The 16,107-nt window shown below is 44.5% G+C and overlaps 1 long non-coding RNA gene across 2 annotated transcripts; it reads right to left on the reverse strand.

Annotated features, from left to right (window-relative positions):
• Positions 1 to 13,638: 13,638 nt before the first annotated feature.
• Positions 13,639 to 15,433, reverse strand: LOC125933509 (uncharacterized). Of its 2 annotated transcripts, XR_007460978.1 has the most exons (3): positions 15,347 to 15,433; positions 14,892 to 15,055; positions 13,639 to 14,378 (listed from the first exon to the last, which is right to left on the reverse strand). It is a non-coding gene; the product is annotated as an uncharacterized LOC125933509 (long non-coding RNA). The 2 variants fall into 2 exon arrangements; XR_007460977.1 differs by having other exon boundaries at positions 14,892 to 15,427.
• Between the last annotated feature and the right edge of the window lie 674 nt (positions 15,434 to 16,107).

Consider the following 16,107-nt stretch of genomic DNA (forward strand, 5'->3'; position numbering starts at 1 on the left):
ACCCGCCCCCTTTGCACTGTTTGCACCTCTCCCGATTCTTAGTAGCTCTTTTCTCTTTTTCTCTCTCTAACTTCCTACCCACGCCTACCCCAGATGTTATTATTAGCAGGCTTTGTTCCATAACAGACTTGTATTATTAGCAGACTTGTTTCATTCAAATAAAAAGGAAACGAAACTTCTGCGCCTCTGCCTAACGTAGCAGCAGACTTGAGTTTAAATACGTTGCATTTCTAACCGGGTATAACAGAAAAGTGTTTCTTAAATAAAACTTGTTTTCCTGATTCTGAAAGCAATACGTATTAATTCCAAAGATTTTGGATTTTATATAGAGAGGCACAAAGGAGACATTTATAGTTGTCGGTTACTCTGTGATCAGAGATAATTGAGGTTAACATTATGATGTATGTCCTTTAGCTTTTTACATACATGAACCCACACACACACTTTGGGGATATGCTGTATATACTGTTTCATAATATATTTACCTTTTTCACATTAATATGTTAGGGGGAACATTTTCCCATGCTAGTATTTTTCTATAAAATATTTTATTAATTTATTTATTTTAAAACGTTTATTTAGGGGCACCTGGGTGGTTCAGTCGGTTAAGCGTCTGACTTCGGCTCAGGTCATGATCTTGTGTTTCGTGGGTTCGAGCCCCGCGTCGGGCTCTGTGCTGACAGCTTGGAGTCTGGAGCCTGGAGCCTGCTTGGGATTCTCTCTTTCCCTCTCTCTCTGCCCCTCCCCTGCTCACGCTCTGTCTCTGTCTCAAAAATAAATAAACATTAAAAAAAATGTTTAATGTTTATTTATTTTGGGAGAGAGAGAGAGAGAGAGAGAGAGAGAACAAGAATGGGGAATAGAGAGAAGGAAAGAGAGAATCCCAAGCAGGCTGACAGCACAGAGCCCGATGCAGGACTTGATCCCACAAACTGTGAGACCATGACCTGAGCCACAATCAAGAGTCTGACCTTTAACCAATGGAGCCACCCAGGTGCCCCACTATAAAAATATTTTTAAGTACTGCATAGTACTCTACTATATGACTACATAAAACTTTATTTAATCTATTATTTTTGGACATTTAAGATACCTTGCCCCTCCCCTATGCACACTTTTTTTTTTTTTTTTTTTTTTTTGCCTATTAACAATAATACTGTGTTGAACCTTCTGGCATTTAAGTTTTATCCACATCCATGGTTATTTCCTTAGCATAATTCCTAAAATTCCTCGTAATTCCTAAACAGTTGGATTAAATGGATGCACATTGTAAGTTCCTGGTACCAAATTAACTTCTAATGGAGCCAAATTAACTTCTAGAAGGGTTATGCTAATTTCCACTCTTGTCAACAATGTATGAGAATGCTGTTTTTCTACACTGTAGCCAATATCGAGTATAGTCCATTTTTTTGTCTGTCAATTTTTGGTTTGATTCTATTGTGATCAGAAAAATATACTTTGTATGAATTCAATTCTTTAAAATTTATTGAGATTTGTTTTACGGCTTAGAATGCTATCTTGGTGAATGTTCCACGTATGCTTGAAAAGAATGTGTATTCTTCTCTTTTTAGATGGCGTGTTCTATATCAATTGGGTCAAGTTGGTTGGTAGTGTTGTTGAAGTCTTCTACATCTTTGCTGATTTTCCTGTCTACTTGTTCTAGCAATTACTAAGAGAAAAATGTTGGAATCTCCTATAAATCTGCATTTGTCAATTTTTTCCTTCTTTTTTTTTTTTACAATTAAAAAAAAGTTTATTATTTATTTTTGAGAGAATGAACATGAGCAGGGGAGGGGCAGAGAGAGAGAGGGAGATACAGAATCCGAAGCGGGCTCCAGGCTCGGAGCTGTCAGCACAGAGCCCAATGCGGGGCTCACACCCGTGAGCTGTGAGATCATGACCTGAACTGAAGTCAGACGCTTAACTGACTGAGCCACCCGGCTGCCCCTATTTATTCTTTTTATCAGCTTTTGCTTTCTGTGTTTTGAAAGCTCTATTATTATGGGCAACTGTATCGGCTTTCTTATAGCTTCTTGAAGCATTGATCCATTTGTCATAATAGAACATCTTCTTTTTTTCCAGTTTTATGGACAAATATTTGACATATATCACTGTATGTGTTTAAGGTGGATAGCATGATTGTTTAATGTACATATACTGTGAAATGATTACCATGACAGGTTTAGTTAGCATCCGTTACCTCATGTGGATACGCTAGCAAGGAAATAACAAAAATGTCTCCTTGTGATGAGAACTCTCAGGATCTACTCTCTTAACAGCTTTCCTTTACATCAATCAGTAATGTTACCTATAGTTACCATGTTGTACATTATATCCCTAGGGCTTACTTATCTTGTAACTGGAAGTTTGTACCTTTTGACCACCCTTTTCTCAATTCTTCGTCCCCCGTACACCTTAACATTCGTATTTATCCCTGATAATATTCTTTGTCCTGAAGTCTGTTCTGTCTGCTATAAATAGAAACTCTTGGGGCGCCTGGGTGGCGCAGTCGGTTAAGCGTCCGACTTCAGCCAGGTCACGATCTCGCGGTCTGTGAGTTCGAGCCCCGCGTCAGGCTCTGGGCTGATGGCTCGGAGCCTGGAGCCTGTTTCCGATTCTGTGTCTCCCTCTCTCTCTGCCCCTCCCCCGTTCATGCTCTGTCTCTCTCTGTCCCAAAAATAAATAAAAAAAAAAAAAATGTTGAAAAAAAGAAACTCTTGAGCTTTTAAAATTAGTGTTGTCTATACACCATGTATTTTCCCAGGCTTTTACTTTTATTTTAATCCGTCTAGGCCTATTTATGACCTGAGCCAAAGTTGGACGCTTAACTGACTGAGCCGCTCAGGCGCCTCTATTTTTTAAAATTTTTTAAAAAGTTTATTTATTTATTTTGGGAGAGAGAGCATGGGGGAGGGAAGAGAGAGAGAGAGCCTGACATGGGGCTTGAACTCATGAACAGTGAGATCGTGACCTGAACCAAAATCAAGAGTTGGACACTCAACTGACTGAGCCACCCAGGTGCCCCTCAGTAAATCTAATTTACAAAAACAGGCAGCAGGCACGATTTGACCTGTGGGCTATAGTTTGTGAACTCTGCTTTAAATAATAAAAAATTATATATTAAGGAACAGAATGTTTTTAAAACATTGAGCCCATATTACCATATCTGTTACTCTTCTCCACTCCTCCCTTTATTGAGATTGTGAATTTCATTTGACATCATTTTCCTGCTGGCTGAAGAAATTTAACATTTCTTACAGACCTGGTATGCCTCAATACATCATTTCAGCTTTTGCTTGTTTGAAAAATCTTTATTTTGCTTTTGTTGTTGAAAGACATTTTTGCTTGAAATAGAATTCTAGGTTGACAGGTTTTTTCCTTTCACTACTGTAAAGATATATCTGCATTGTCTTTTGGCTTCCATGGTTTTGGTCAAGCAGTAGCTATAATTATTATCATTTCTCACCTTATATAAGTCATTTTTTTCCTGGCTGCCTTGATAATTTCTCTCTTTATCTTTGAGTGTTCAGTAGTTTGATTATGACGTGGCAGGTGGTTGTGTGTGTGTGTGTGTGTGTGTGTGTGTGTGTGTGTTGGGCCTGTTTGGGGTTCTCTGAACTTCTTGGATCTGTGACTTTTCATCGCAGAAAAAGTTCTTTGGCATTATATCTTCATTCCCTCATCAAACATGTATGGGATGTCTCCTGTGTGACATGAAGGGACAAAGATGAATAGCCAACAAAGGTTGGTAACACCCACCCCTCCCCATATCTCTCTCCTTCCTCTCTCTTGACCAACACACAAGAAGAATTGAAAGAATCAGTTGCCAGCACTTCACCCACTCGTCTAAGAATACAAGCTTTCGGCTTTGGGCCTGGGCCGCCATGAACGTCAAGATTGCTCGTGGGTTTCAAAGCTCCTTTGGCTACAGGTATTGCTTTCCTGCCTCTACTTCCTTCTCTCTTCAGAACGCTTCTTGCTTTGGAAGTCCAAATGACAGGGTGATGGATGAATCTCTTTGTGGTCCCAGGCCTGGAACTGAGCCGTTCAGCCACTTCCTAGGATTCTAGAAGGTTGTGATTCTAGGAGGCTTATGAGGTTCCTTTTCTCTGTCCTCTATATTCCAAAGTCCCAAGAAATAAGTTTGGTGGTATTTGATTTGCTAAAAACCATATAAATTGAAGTTTTCTCATTCCAGTTTTTCTCTAGAATATCAGGGTTGTGTTTTCTGCTTTTTTTTTGTTTTTTGTTTTTTGTTTGTTTGTTTTTGAGAGAGAGAGAATGAGCAAGGGAAGGGTGGAGGGGGAGGGAGAGAAAGAATCTCAAGCAGGTTTCACACCTAGTGGGACCTCACAAAAATCAAGAGCCTGAATCAAGAGCTGAACACTAAACCAACTAAGCCACCCAGGTGCCCCTGGAATATAGTTTTCAAAGTGAGAATCAATGGGTGCCCAGGACAGTTCTGGCTCACACCTGTTGTCTAAGAGAAATTATTAATTGCACCCCCATTCACTCACAAAAGGGCTTATCAGACAAAAAGCTATATGGTCATCTGAAGTGAAGAGACTTCAAATCCAGTTTTGTTACAGCTTCATTCATTTTCTCATCTGTTCAGTGAGTCCAACAACGCTTCTCATAAATGTTACGAAGGCAGGTGAAAGGTGAGAAGGAAATGCTTTGAACTTGCTAGAACAAAGTCACTCTAGAAATACAAGGTGGTTCATTATTCTTATTATGATTTTTATTATGCCTGCTGGCTTGTAACAGATGTGCTCAGATTTAGGCACTAGCTAGAACTTTAGGTTGGGATCGTAATTTTGTACATTTAGTTATATATTCTTAAGAATTTATGTTTTTTTTTTTTTTTTTTGAGATGCCTTCTGTGTTTCTGAAGATCTTAAATTGTCTTTCCCTCTCTCCCCCTTTTTTCTCCCCTAAACTCCCTATGTCCCAACCTCTCTGCACCTCTCCTCCAAAAGCAGTGGACTGCTTTTGTGATGTGGGCGTTGGGGTATCTATTAGGTGCCATGCCCTGGGGCAACAGGATGGGGTCCAGCAGCTCTCCACTGTCTAGACCAGGGTCGGCAAACTTTTTCTACCAAGGGCCAGAGAATAACTACTTTAGACTTTGCAGGCCACGTGGCCTCTGTTGCTACTACTCAATTCTGCCTTTGTAGCACAAAAGCAACCATAGAAAACAGTTAACAAATGAGGGCGTTTGTGTTTCAATAAAACTTTATTTACAAAAAGGCCCTTGGGTCATAGTTTGCTGGCGTTCTAGTCTAGAGGGCTGTTTGAGGGCCCTGATTTAACCTGGGCCTTCCTCTCAATAAGCCATTCTAAACCAGGTGTAGGAGACATGTTAACACTTAAAGGAGGCCTCAGGGATTCCTTCCTCAGAGTCTAAATAATAACTCCCTTCCCTTCCCTCTTTTGATAAAATGGGGCTTTCTTAGGATGCTGATGGGTCGGTATAGATTTATTCATTATCCGACAATTAAGGAAATTAAGATCTGAAGCATTGACCAGTCAACTGACAGTCACTAGGAAAAAAAATCTAAGGGACTGGTTTACAAGGCCATGCCCAACACTTGCAGTGGGCAGAAAACCCCACTGTGCAGGCCTCCTGTCACCTGTCCCTTTCACTTTGACACAGCTGCCCACCTCATTTCCATAGTTCCCTCCTTGGGGGAAAAAAGAAAAACGTCTCTGTTTTTATGTGGGTGAGTGGCCCTGCAAGAGCCACTCGAGGGAGGCGGAAGGGTGGCGTCGGAGATCCAGTAATTGGAGGTAAATATCGCAACTCTGCGAGAATGAGTGGGAGCTGACAGCAAAGTTTAGCTCAAACTAGGCTCCCTCTGCTCCTAGTTATGGTGCTGACCTTAGCATGGCTTTGCCAGTCGATGCACGAAACCTCCCGAGACAACAACCCCAGTGGGGTCACGTGGTGTCATCGTTGCATTAAGCGTCACTGACAAGGTGGTGGCTAGGGCAGAGTAAATGGCCCTTATGTCCACTAGACTCAGAGGCTGAAAGGTCAGTGAGCACTCATTGATCCTGTTGTAATGAAGCTCTGGATCTTCTTTACAGGTTGTGGGTTTCCCTCGGAGGGCTGGTACTGAGGGCCGTAGCAAGAGGTGGCCGTGGGCAGCAGGACCTTCGAGAGCAGCTCTTCTTGGAGGAATCCTCATTGCTGCCTGTGATTGAACCGTTCCGAGTTACCGAAAGCAGTAAATTCTAAGTGGTCAGTTTACAGGCGTGTTAGGAGCCAAAGGTTGCCAAGAAGTCAGGTGTTTGGGACCTGGAAGGTACTCTCATAGAGACGATGTCGTGCATTGTGGTGAGGTGGTCGCCAGCTTGCTTACACCTATGTAACCCATAGTGAACTGGTCTATTAATACTGCCAAACCTGCCCAGTGTGTATAGGGAGCATTGGGGGACCAGCAGATACTGGTGGGATCACATTCATCCCAGCCCCCGGGAGCATCAGAAGCTCCCTCCCTTCTTGCCCGGTCCACCGTTGCAGAGACTAGCTGTGGGTTTCAAGCCCTGAGAGGCTCAATGGTCGGAGGTGGGAGGGGGGGAGGCAAGGCTGTTTCTGGGCCCCAGGGAAGCAGGTCGGGCAGCTGGAGGACAATGGTCCTCCTACCCAGGAGCCACTAGGCTGCATCCAGTTCTCAGCTGACTCCCTTATGTTATTAAATATATTAATGTTTATTGGTTTTCTTAATCCAGCAGTAATGAGAATTCGTTTTAGAAAACTTAGAAAATGTAGATAAGCAGAAGGAAGGAAATTTAAATATTCCATATTGTCATCAATTTATTATGGAGACTTCCAGTGTTTTTCTATAAATGTGTATATATATATATTTCTATTTCTATATTAATAATATGGAATATTATTATAATATTATTCAGTATGGAGACTTCCAGTGTTTTTCTATAAATGTGTATATATATATTTCTATTTCTATATTAATAATATGGAATATTATTATAATATTATTCAGTATGGAGACTTCCAGTGTTTTTCTATAAATGTGTATATATATTTATATTTCTATATTAATAATATGGAATATTATTATAATATTATTCAGTATGGAGACTTCCAGTGTTTTTCTATAAATGTGTGTATATATATATTTATATTTATATAAATACACATATATGTATATATTCTTATACTTTGGATGACGTTTATAACTTGCTCGTCATTTAACAGTATATCGTGAATATTGTTCATGTCATTGAATATTTTCCTGCAGCATTTCAAAGTGGATGGACATACCATCATGTATTTAACCAACTTTCTACTGTTGAACTATTAGGCTTTTCTATCAAAGACAACCCCGTGATGAGGCCCTTGGCATTGTGATTGTCACATGGGTCCACTAGTTTTTCCTTTGGATAATTCTAAAAGGGGACAAAGGGTACGTGTGAGTTAAGACATTTAATAACTTATTATCAAAGTATCTTCTATCCCCAGTTTGGGAGAAACTTGCCTTCACCTTTCTAACACTTGATATTTAAAAATTTAAAAACCCCCTGCTAAATTGACGAACAGAAGAAAGTCGTATTGGATTTGGTTGCATTTTTTTTGTTTTTTGAGTATCGGTGAGGTTGTACATGATTACATGTTTATGAGCCCTTTTGTGAATTGACTCCTTTCCTCTTTACACCACGACATTGGTGTTTTGGGATTGTTACAACCCTTTGGAACAGGAGGAAAGGATCCGGGTTTTATTAGTCTTTGAAATGTAAACATGCACAAACCCTCCCAGGGTAGTTAATTACCTCCCAAGTCTTGCTCTCATTCCCTCAGCCTCTGACCCGGGCTGCCCCGATGTTCAGAATCACCGCCAGATCCACATGTTCAGAATCACCGACAGATTCACTCCCACCAGGACCGAGTGCAAAGCTTACCAGTTTGGAACTGTGATCTTTTAAATAATAGGAATGGAGAATGAAGTCGGATCAGTAAAACAGGGACTCATGAAAGGCCTTAAAGGCAAGAAATAGCCATCTGCTCTGAACAGACATTTGGGTCGTTTCCAGTTTTTTGTTGTGGCAAATAAACTTGCTATAAATGCTCAGGTATCTGGTGGGCACATACACCTATTTTGCTTGGGGTATTTAGGTAGGACTGATGGGTCAGAGGGCTGGTCTATATTTAGCTTTAGTAGCTAATGTTAAACAGTTTCCAGACAAAACAAAACAAAACAGAAAAACACCTGAACTTACACTCCAATCAAACAGTGGGTGAGAATTTTACATGCTTTAAAGTTTCACTGACTTTTGATATTTTTAGATTTCTAACCTTATTTATAAGGCTTCATATTTCTTTTAATAAGCTCATGTGGTGTCACACGTAATTTATATTTTTACTTTGTTCATTTTCCTTCTTTTTATTTTTTTTAAGGTTGATTTTTGAGACAGAGGGAGCGCGCGCACACACACACACACACACACACACACACACATATATATGCGTGAGTGGGGGAGGGGCAGAGAGCGAGGGAGACACAGAATCTGAAGCAGGCTCCAGGCTCTGAGCTGTCAGCACAGAGTCTGATGCGGGGCTTGAACCCATGAGCCGTGAGATCATGACCTGAGCCAAAGTCGGACGCTTAACCGACTGAGCCACCCAGGCGCCCCTACTTTGTCCATTTTCATTTAGTTCAGTTTAACATAGATTTATAATCTCTCTAATCTACAGAGACAACATTTTGTAGAACCACCCTACTGTCAAGATTTTATACAACATTTTCTAATAAAAAATTCTGTGTATATTCCCTTTACGATAATTTGCTCCCCTTTATGTATCCATAAATCAAGACTGACTTGGGCTCATATCCTGGCCACACAACTAATTGTCTGTGTGACCCTGGGCAAGTTACTTAATCTCTCAGAACTTTGGGTTCCCCACCTGTGGAGTAGGAGTAATAAAACCCGTCTCTTAGGCTTGTTGGGACGATAAACGAGATAGCATATGTAAAGTGTCTAACATGTAATACATACTCAGTAAATATTAGTTTCCTTCTGTGCTGGAGGCAAAGACATCAGGTGCCTCTTAAGGACTCTTGCCTCATTAGTTCACAAAGCTATTAAAAATAGGCATGGCCTTACTTAGCTTCCAACTGTACCTAGCTGGTTGGCAAGAAACCCAAACCATTAAGCATTGCCTTGACTTCACTGCACTCTTGCTTTACCCTGCACCCCAGACGAATCTAAACCCCCTGTGCGACGTTTCTGATCTTGCTTCAGGACAGGAATAACTCGATATAAAACCCGATCTTTTGATGCTCAGAAAGTCATCGGACAAAATAGTGATCTTGCAGCCGTGATTGTGAGAGACTTCCACAGATTTGTGGGTTGGAATACTGTCTCTCTCTCTCTCTCTCTCTCTCTCTCTCTTTCTTTTTGCCACATTTTGTGCACATTCTTTCAGCGCTTGACATTTATATCTATCTTCTAGAGGGGAGGGTGGCTGGCTCCCCAGCTTAGCTAGAACGTTGCCGAGTAGATTGGAAGAGGGGGCCACTCTATATTCTGGAGCCAACTTCATGCCCACTGACTGGAGATCCATCCATCTCTGTCGCCAGGTGAAGGTGCTGGTTCCCAATCCACTTGACCCCCGATCCTACTTATTTGCAAACACTTTAAAAATGGACGGCTATGCAATGGAGGATGAAAAATTCAGGATGCTCAAAAATGCTGATGACTGCCAGAAAAAGGGCAGCTTATCTGATGGTAGGCGCCTTGGAAATGCTCAACACTTCCCTTCTTGTGTTGAGCCCTCCCTCCCAGCAGTGCAGGCTAAGAGGGACCGACATCAAGAAGGTGCCGGCTTGCTTAGTAAGAAGTCATTGTCCATCAAGGGTTCAAATACAGACTCAATAGAAAAAAGGAACCCTTTTTCTTCCCAAGGTTAAGCACTGTGCCATTTGGAACAAAGAATCCCCGTGGAGAGAAGGATTTAGTTTCTTTCTGGAAGCCATTTAGGAACATCCAGTACTGTAACTGAAGCCCATTAAATAGTCCCGGATAAGACACATCCTTCTTAGTCTCTTTGGAAGGCATTCCTGGTCTCTGCCATCATGGCTGTCACCTGAGTTTCCAACCCCCGTCTCTCCCCTGAGCTATGGTGTCAGGTCTCTCGTGGCCCCAATCCAGTACTCGTTGGGGCGCCCATGAAAACATCCCAAGATGAATTAATCATCTTACTTCCCCTGCTGGGATTCCTCCTCGTTTCTCTTATTTCCGTGAATGGTACCACCATTTTCTTGGGCAATTCTTCCCACACTGCTCAAAAACAGGTGTGATTTATTGCTTTAGGTGAAGTGTTTCTGTAACGGTACCTGCAGGTGAAGCTCCAATATGCATTCATTTCTTCTTTCACAGCAACAGGATTTTCACCAGGGTTGTCCGGGATCAAGACTCCATTTTTATCTATCTATCTGTCTATTCATTTATTTGTGACCAGCAGTGGAGGGGCAGAGAGAGAGGGGGGCAGAAGATCTGAAGCAGGCTCTGTGCTGACAGCAGAGAGCCCGAGGTGGGGCTCGAACCCATGAACCGTGAGATCACGCCCTGACCCGAAATCAGATGTTTAACTGACGGCGCCAGCCAGGCGCCCCTCGATTTTCATTTAGATTCCTTTGGCCCTGGGTGTGGACATACTAAGGTGTGGCCAAAGGGCTGTGCAACGTCGAGGTCATATCCTTAAAGGGAAGGAGAGTGATTTCCTTCTACCCCTTCCTCCATCCTGCTGCCTAGACTATGGAGGGGGTGGAGCAGGCCAGCTGGGAGAACGCCAGGAAGGACACCACCTTAAGGATGACAGAGCGACTGGAAAGGAGAAACCTGGTCTTAGACACAGGAGGCTGCCGTACAAGCCTTGGGCTCTCACATGTGCAAACTATTACGGGAGAGAGAAATCAATGTCTGCTTTAAGTCCCGATTGTTTTTGGTCTCCGTTAGAACGCTTGAAATGTATCCCAATGAAAACAGCCACCAGCGAGGCCCGGTTGCCCCCAGGCTCTGCCTCAGAGCTCAGTCAACTCCTAAGATCTGGCTGATTTGAAGGCGGGATTTGGATGCTAACAATAGTGGCGGCTGGGGAGCTTTGATGGGAAGTTCCACCATGTTAGTTAGAAATACAGAGGCTCAAAGTCTCCACATTGTCTTTACTTCTCCTTCTGTTTTCTATAGTCACCCGGACCCCGAATCTTTCCTCTTCTGATGTCACTCTTAGGCTCCCCGCTCCTTCCTGTCTCCAGTTCTCCAGGGCTTTGGGTTTGGGTGACATTAGGGGCTTCCTAGAATTTTTCTCTTTCTTCTTTTTGTGTTCCCCCTCCTTTCTCTCTCTATATTTTTAAAATGTGTATTTATTTATTTTAAGAGAGGGAGAGACGGAGAGAGATCGGGGGAGGGGCAGAGAGAGAGAGAGAGAGAGAGACAGAGACTCCCAAGCAGGCTCCACGCTGTCAGCACAGAGGCCGACGTCCCCTTTCTATATATATATATTTTTAAAGTTTATTTATTTTTGAGACAGAGAGAGACAGAGCATGAACGGGGGAGGGGCAGAGAGAGAAGGAGACACAGAATCGGAAGCAGGCTCCAGGCTCTGAGCCATCAGCCCAGAGCCCGACGCGGGGCTCGAACTCACGGACCGTGAGATCGTGACCTGAGCTGAAGTCGGACGCTTAACCGACTGAGCCACCCAGGCGCCCCCCCCCTTTCTATATTTTGATACTAGATTAATCTTTGTAAAATAGTTGTTCCAGTATTTTGATTTCCCTCCATAGATGTCTAATGACCCCTATATTATTTATAAGCTTCTCTGACCTCATCTGCCATCTGCCTTAAGTGAACTTTCCTCACCTACTGGGTTAATGACCACCGTCCTCAGAAACCTGTTTGCTCCATTTCTTCATGACTTTGCTCATAGGGCCTCCTGACTGTGGTGCCTTTTCGTTCTGCTTTTCCTCTCCAAAGTTGGCTCAGTCCCCACAGGGAGGAGGCCATGCCCTGCTCCCTCTGACCTCTGCTTTGTCTGAAGTTCCCATTCCACCTGCAGCTGGTCGTTTAATTATTCTTGGTGTGATGTGTCTCTTGCGAATTCCCCTAGTTCTCAGAGCTGTCAGAACTTTGGGGTTGCCGATGATTCAGAGGTTTTTTACTCCAACTAGATTATAAACTCAAACAGTCTTAATCAGACCCCCTTTCTTCCAAGGTGCCCTCCCCCCACCACTGCTTTGATCGTATTAGAATAAAACGCAAGGTGAAAGTCCACTGGGGGCAATCGAGTTGCCACAGCACTTATTCACTCTGAATGTTTTACACCTTCACTTTCAGGCCATCTTAGGGCCCCCCTGTGCCCTTTGAAGTAAATCACAATCCTCGCTTCCTGTTTGGAGTTTGGAGGAAAACAGTGCTGTGACGGCTCCCCGTACATAAAGTGAGTAGGAGAGCACCCCGGCCAAGATCACAGGCTCCTGAGTTTCGCCCTTGAGTTGAATCAACAGATGACAGTCTATCCCTGGTCTCCCTGTGTCAGAAACGGAATCCCTCTGACAGAAGCAGCAGGACAGGAAAGGCCACAGAGGCAATCTGGGCGATTTAACTGTGTAAGGGTGGATTTCTTTCTCTAGAAGAGCCTGGCTAAACTCAGGGACGACTTCTAATTCCAACACAGTGGCAACACAGTGGGAGCATAATAAATGCTTACTGGCTGTCTGCCCACTGAAAGAATGGCTCCCGGTACCCTTAGCGGTGGGCTGGAGCTCTGATCTCAGGGACGAAATCACCCACAACTTTCTCTTTTCCTTGTCATATTTGCTTCCTAAAGCCTTTCTCCAATTTCTAGCCAGCCTGGTTTTCATTTCCTGCCTACTTTCTGCTTCTACCTGCTTTGTGTTTCGTGTGCTTGACTATAGCCACCATTTGGAGAGTAAGCTACTGCGGTACCCTCAAAAATAATAAGGCTTTTCAGTGTGCTGTGGTTTTTATATTATTATTATTATTATTATTATTATTATTTTGCAAGAGGCAGTAGACTTCAAAGGTTTGGACTAGCATTTAAAAGGAGGGTAGGGGCGCCTGGGTGGCTCAGTCAGTTAAGCGTCCAACTTTGGCTCAGGTCATGATCTCACAGTCTGCAAGTTCGAGCCCCGTGTCCGGCTCTGTGCTGACAGCTTGGAGCCTGCCGCCTGCTTCGGATTCTGTGTCTCCCCTTCTCTCTGCCCCTCCCCTGCTCGTGCTCTGTCTCTCTCTGTCTCAAAAATAAATAAAAACATTAAAAAGATTTTTTTTTAAATAATAAAAAAAATAATAAAAGTGGGGTGGAAATAATGGGCATTCAGATGCCTCGGGCAACTGGAAAATACCTCTAGCCTAGCAAGATGTAAGTGGTGTGGTAGAATGTGTTTAGAAAACGAACTTAGGGTGGCGTCTGGGTGGCTCAGTCGTGAGTTCGAGCCCCGCGTCGGGCTCTGTGCTGACAGCTCGGAGCCTGGGGCCTGCTTTGGAGTCTGTGTCTCCCTCTCCCTCTGCCCCTCCTCCATTCTCACTCTGTCTCTCAATCTCAAAAATAAATAAAAACATTAAAAAAGGAAAAAGAAAATGAACTTAGGTATCTTAGTAATTTTGCATTTATTTTGTTGGTGGGAGCAGGTGTTTGCTTTGCAGCTTAGCAATAATACCAGGTGAGGGTGAGTCATAACATCAATAAGGTTTTTTGTTTTTGTTTTTTTTCTAACGTTGGCAATGTTTTTCAGACAAGGGAGCTTCCAAGTCAGCGAAAAGAAAGTCACTGCTCTGCTGTTTATCTGATTGAGCAGAGGGCCTGAGAGCCCCAGGAGCTGGGAGGGAGTACGGTTTGGAGCAGGTTGGGGAGGATGGGGAACTGTAGGACCCACTGTGGGGACAGGAGAGCAGCGTGCGGGGCCCCGGAAGCCCTTGACTGGTCAAAGGGCCTGCGGGGCTGTCGCTGTGATTTAAAGCTCTGAGAATATAAATTAGCAGGAGGTAGATGGAGGGTGGATGGTGTCATTCTGGCCCCGAAAGGCCTTCATAAATCAGTGACAGCGGAGCCCCAGCCAACTCTCTTCCAGCTGGTTGCCGGAGGCCCTCCTTCCCAGTCTGCTCAGACAAGTGGAAAGAAGGGATTCCTGAGTGGGTGGGATGCCGCAGCGTGGCCCGCCCTCCCCCTACCCGGGGGATCCGAGCGCCTGGGTTTTCTCTGGAGCTGTAGGCTTTGACGTCGAAACCTCAGAATCCTTGCTCCAGTGGTCGGATTCAGATGCCGGCCTTGGGAGGGATTTGCCTTTGACAGTGGTGGCGATGACGGAGTCTTTAATGACACAAATTCTGCCCTGTTGGAGAAACACAACGGAGCTCTCTCCCAACGGTGGACAAGAATGGTCTGTTCCTGCCTTCGAGCCTTTGTGCTTTGTTAACAGAACGTCCCTGGCACATCTGTGCTCCAGCGTGCTGCTAAAAGCTTAGCTCTGTCCTTGCACAATACTGGGGGACGCTGTCGGAAGGTCAGCTTAAGTCCCTCATCTAGAGGCGCAGGGAAGCGCTAAAACCCTGCCAAGACCCCGGGGACGTTTCCAGTTTTAAGGTTTAAGCTCATTCCCCGCAGCCGGCCTCCCACTTCCGCGCCAGCCCGCCAACTCCTCCCTCTCGCGAGGGTAGAGTTCTGGGGGTCCAGGGTGTCTTGGGCGCCCGTCTGTAAAGCAAGAGCACCCAGCCAGGGACACCAGGCGCCACGTTCTTTCTCTTTAGTCTCAGTTCTGAGCTCCAGCAGGCTTAGTATTTTACGGAAGAACCAAGTATCGCGCTGAGGTCGGCTGTAGTCACCTCTGCCCCCTGCCCTCACTTACCTCTCCTGGTAAGCAAGTAGGGCGCGACGTCATCTCTTTAGTAGAAAACGGAGTGGGGGGAAACATGACCTCTAAGCGGCTCGTAAGAACAGGGGAATAAGATTCAGATGTCTGTCTGCGCCTCGGCCAATGTGCCTTCTTTTCTTCCCGGGAATGCCACAGCCCTGTAACGAACCATGAGCGGTAACTTCCTATATTGCCGTTGCCCTGGGCTAGGGTTCCGGGCACCCAGGCTTGCCCCCTTTGTCTCTGTGGGCTGCTCCGCTCAGGGGGTGAGGTGATCTTTTCAGGGTGCAGGGGCAGAGTGTCTATTTCTGGGAGGGGAAGTGTATGGGGCTCCCTCTTCACTGTGGCCAACGTGAACCACCTTAACTTTCGGACTCACAAATGCTCTGTTGTTTGTTTGCTTGTTACCAGGGATAGAAGAATGAAGGAGCAACAGACAGACCGAATACCTGGAGACACTGTTTCTGTACACACAGGAGGGCAGAATTTACTTGTTCCTGAAGCATAAAATCTGTCTCCCACAGGGCTTTTGCCTTAAAAAAAAAAAAAAAAATGTTTATTTTGAGAGAGAGAGAGAGAGAGAGAGCAAGTGCGAGCTGGGGAGGGGTCGAGGGAGAGGGAGAATCCCGAACAGGCTCTGCGCTGTCAGCACAAAGCCGATCGCGGGCCCCGATCCAACGAACTGTGAGATCGTGACCTGGGCAGAAATGGAGAATTGGACGCTTCACCAACTAGGCCGGCCAGGCACTTGGGGCTTTTGCTTTATGTATCTGCCCTTGCTCTGCTACTTTCTGGCTGTGTGACCTTGTACGGATTACTTTACGTCTCTGTGCGCCATTTTCCACATCCGATAAAATTAATCATAATATTATCTCATAGGATTGCTGTGAAGACTAAATGAGATAACAAGGGGAGAGCTCTTAGAACAGTGGTGGGCACACAGTAAGGGCTCAAACATGTAAACATTTGCCGTAGGTCTATGTATGGCTTTTGTGATTTTTCTTTTAGTCAAGCATCAGCTCTCATTTCTCGTCTTGTCTTTGTGTTTGGATTCAGGCCGTGCGAGCGCAATCTGCCTGCCTTGGAGATCCCTCCATCCGAAAGATCATTTCCATTTTCGGGACGACCCTCTCAGGATTCCTCTGGGAACCCAGCCGCGGGGCACCGCTCCCCGCTTTCCTCTGGGCTCCAGAATGACCTACGCCAAGTA

This window comes from Panthera uncia, chromosome D2 (genome assembly GCF_023721935.1).
Source record: "Panthera uncia isolate 11264 chromosome D2, Puncia_PCG_1.0, whole genome shotgun sequence".
Classification (NCBI taxonomy): Eukaryota; Metazoa; Chordata; class Mammalia; order Carnivora; family Felidae; genus Panthera; species Panthera uncia.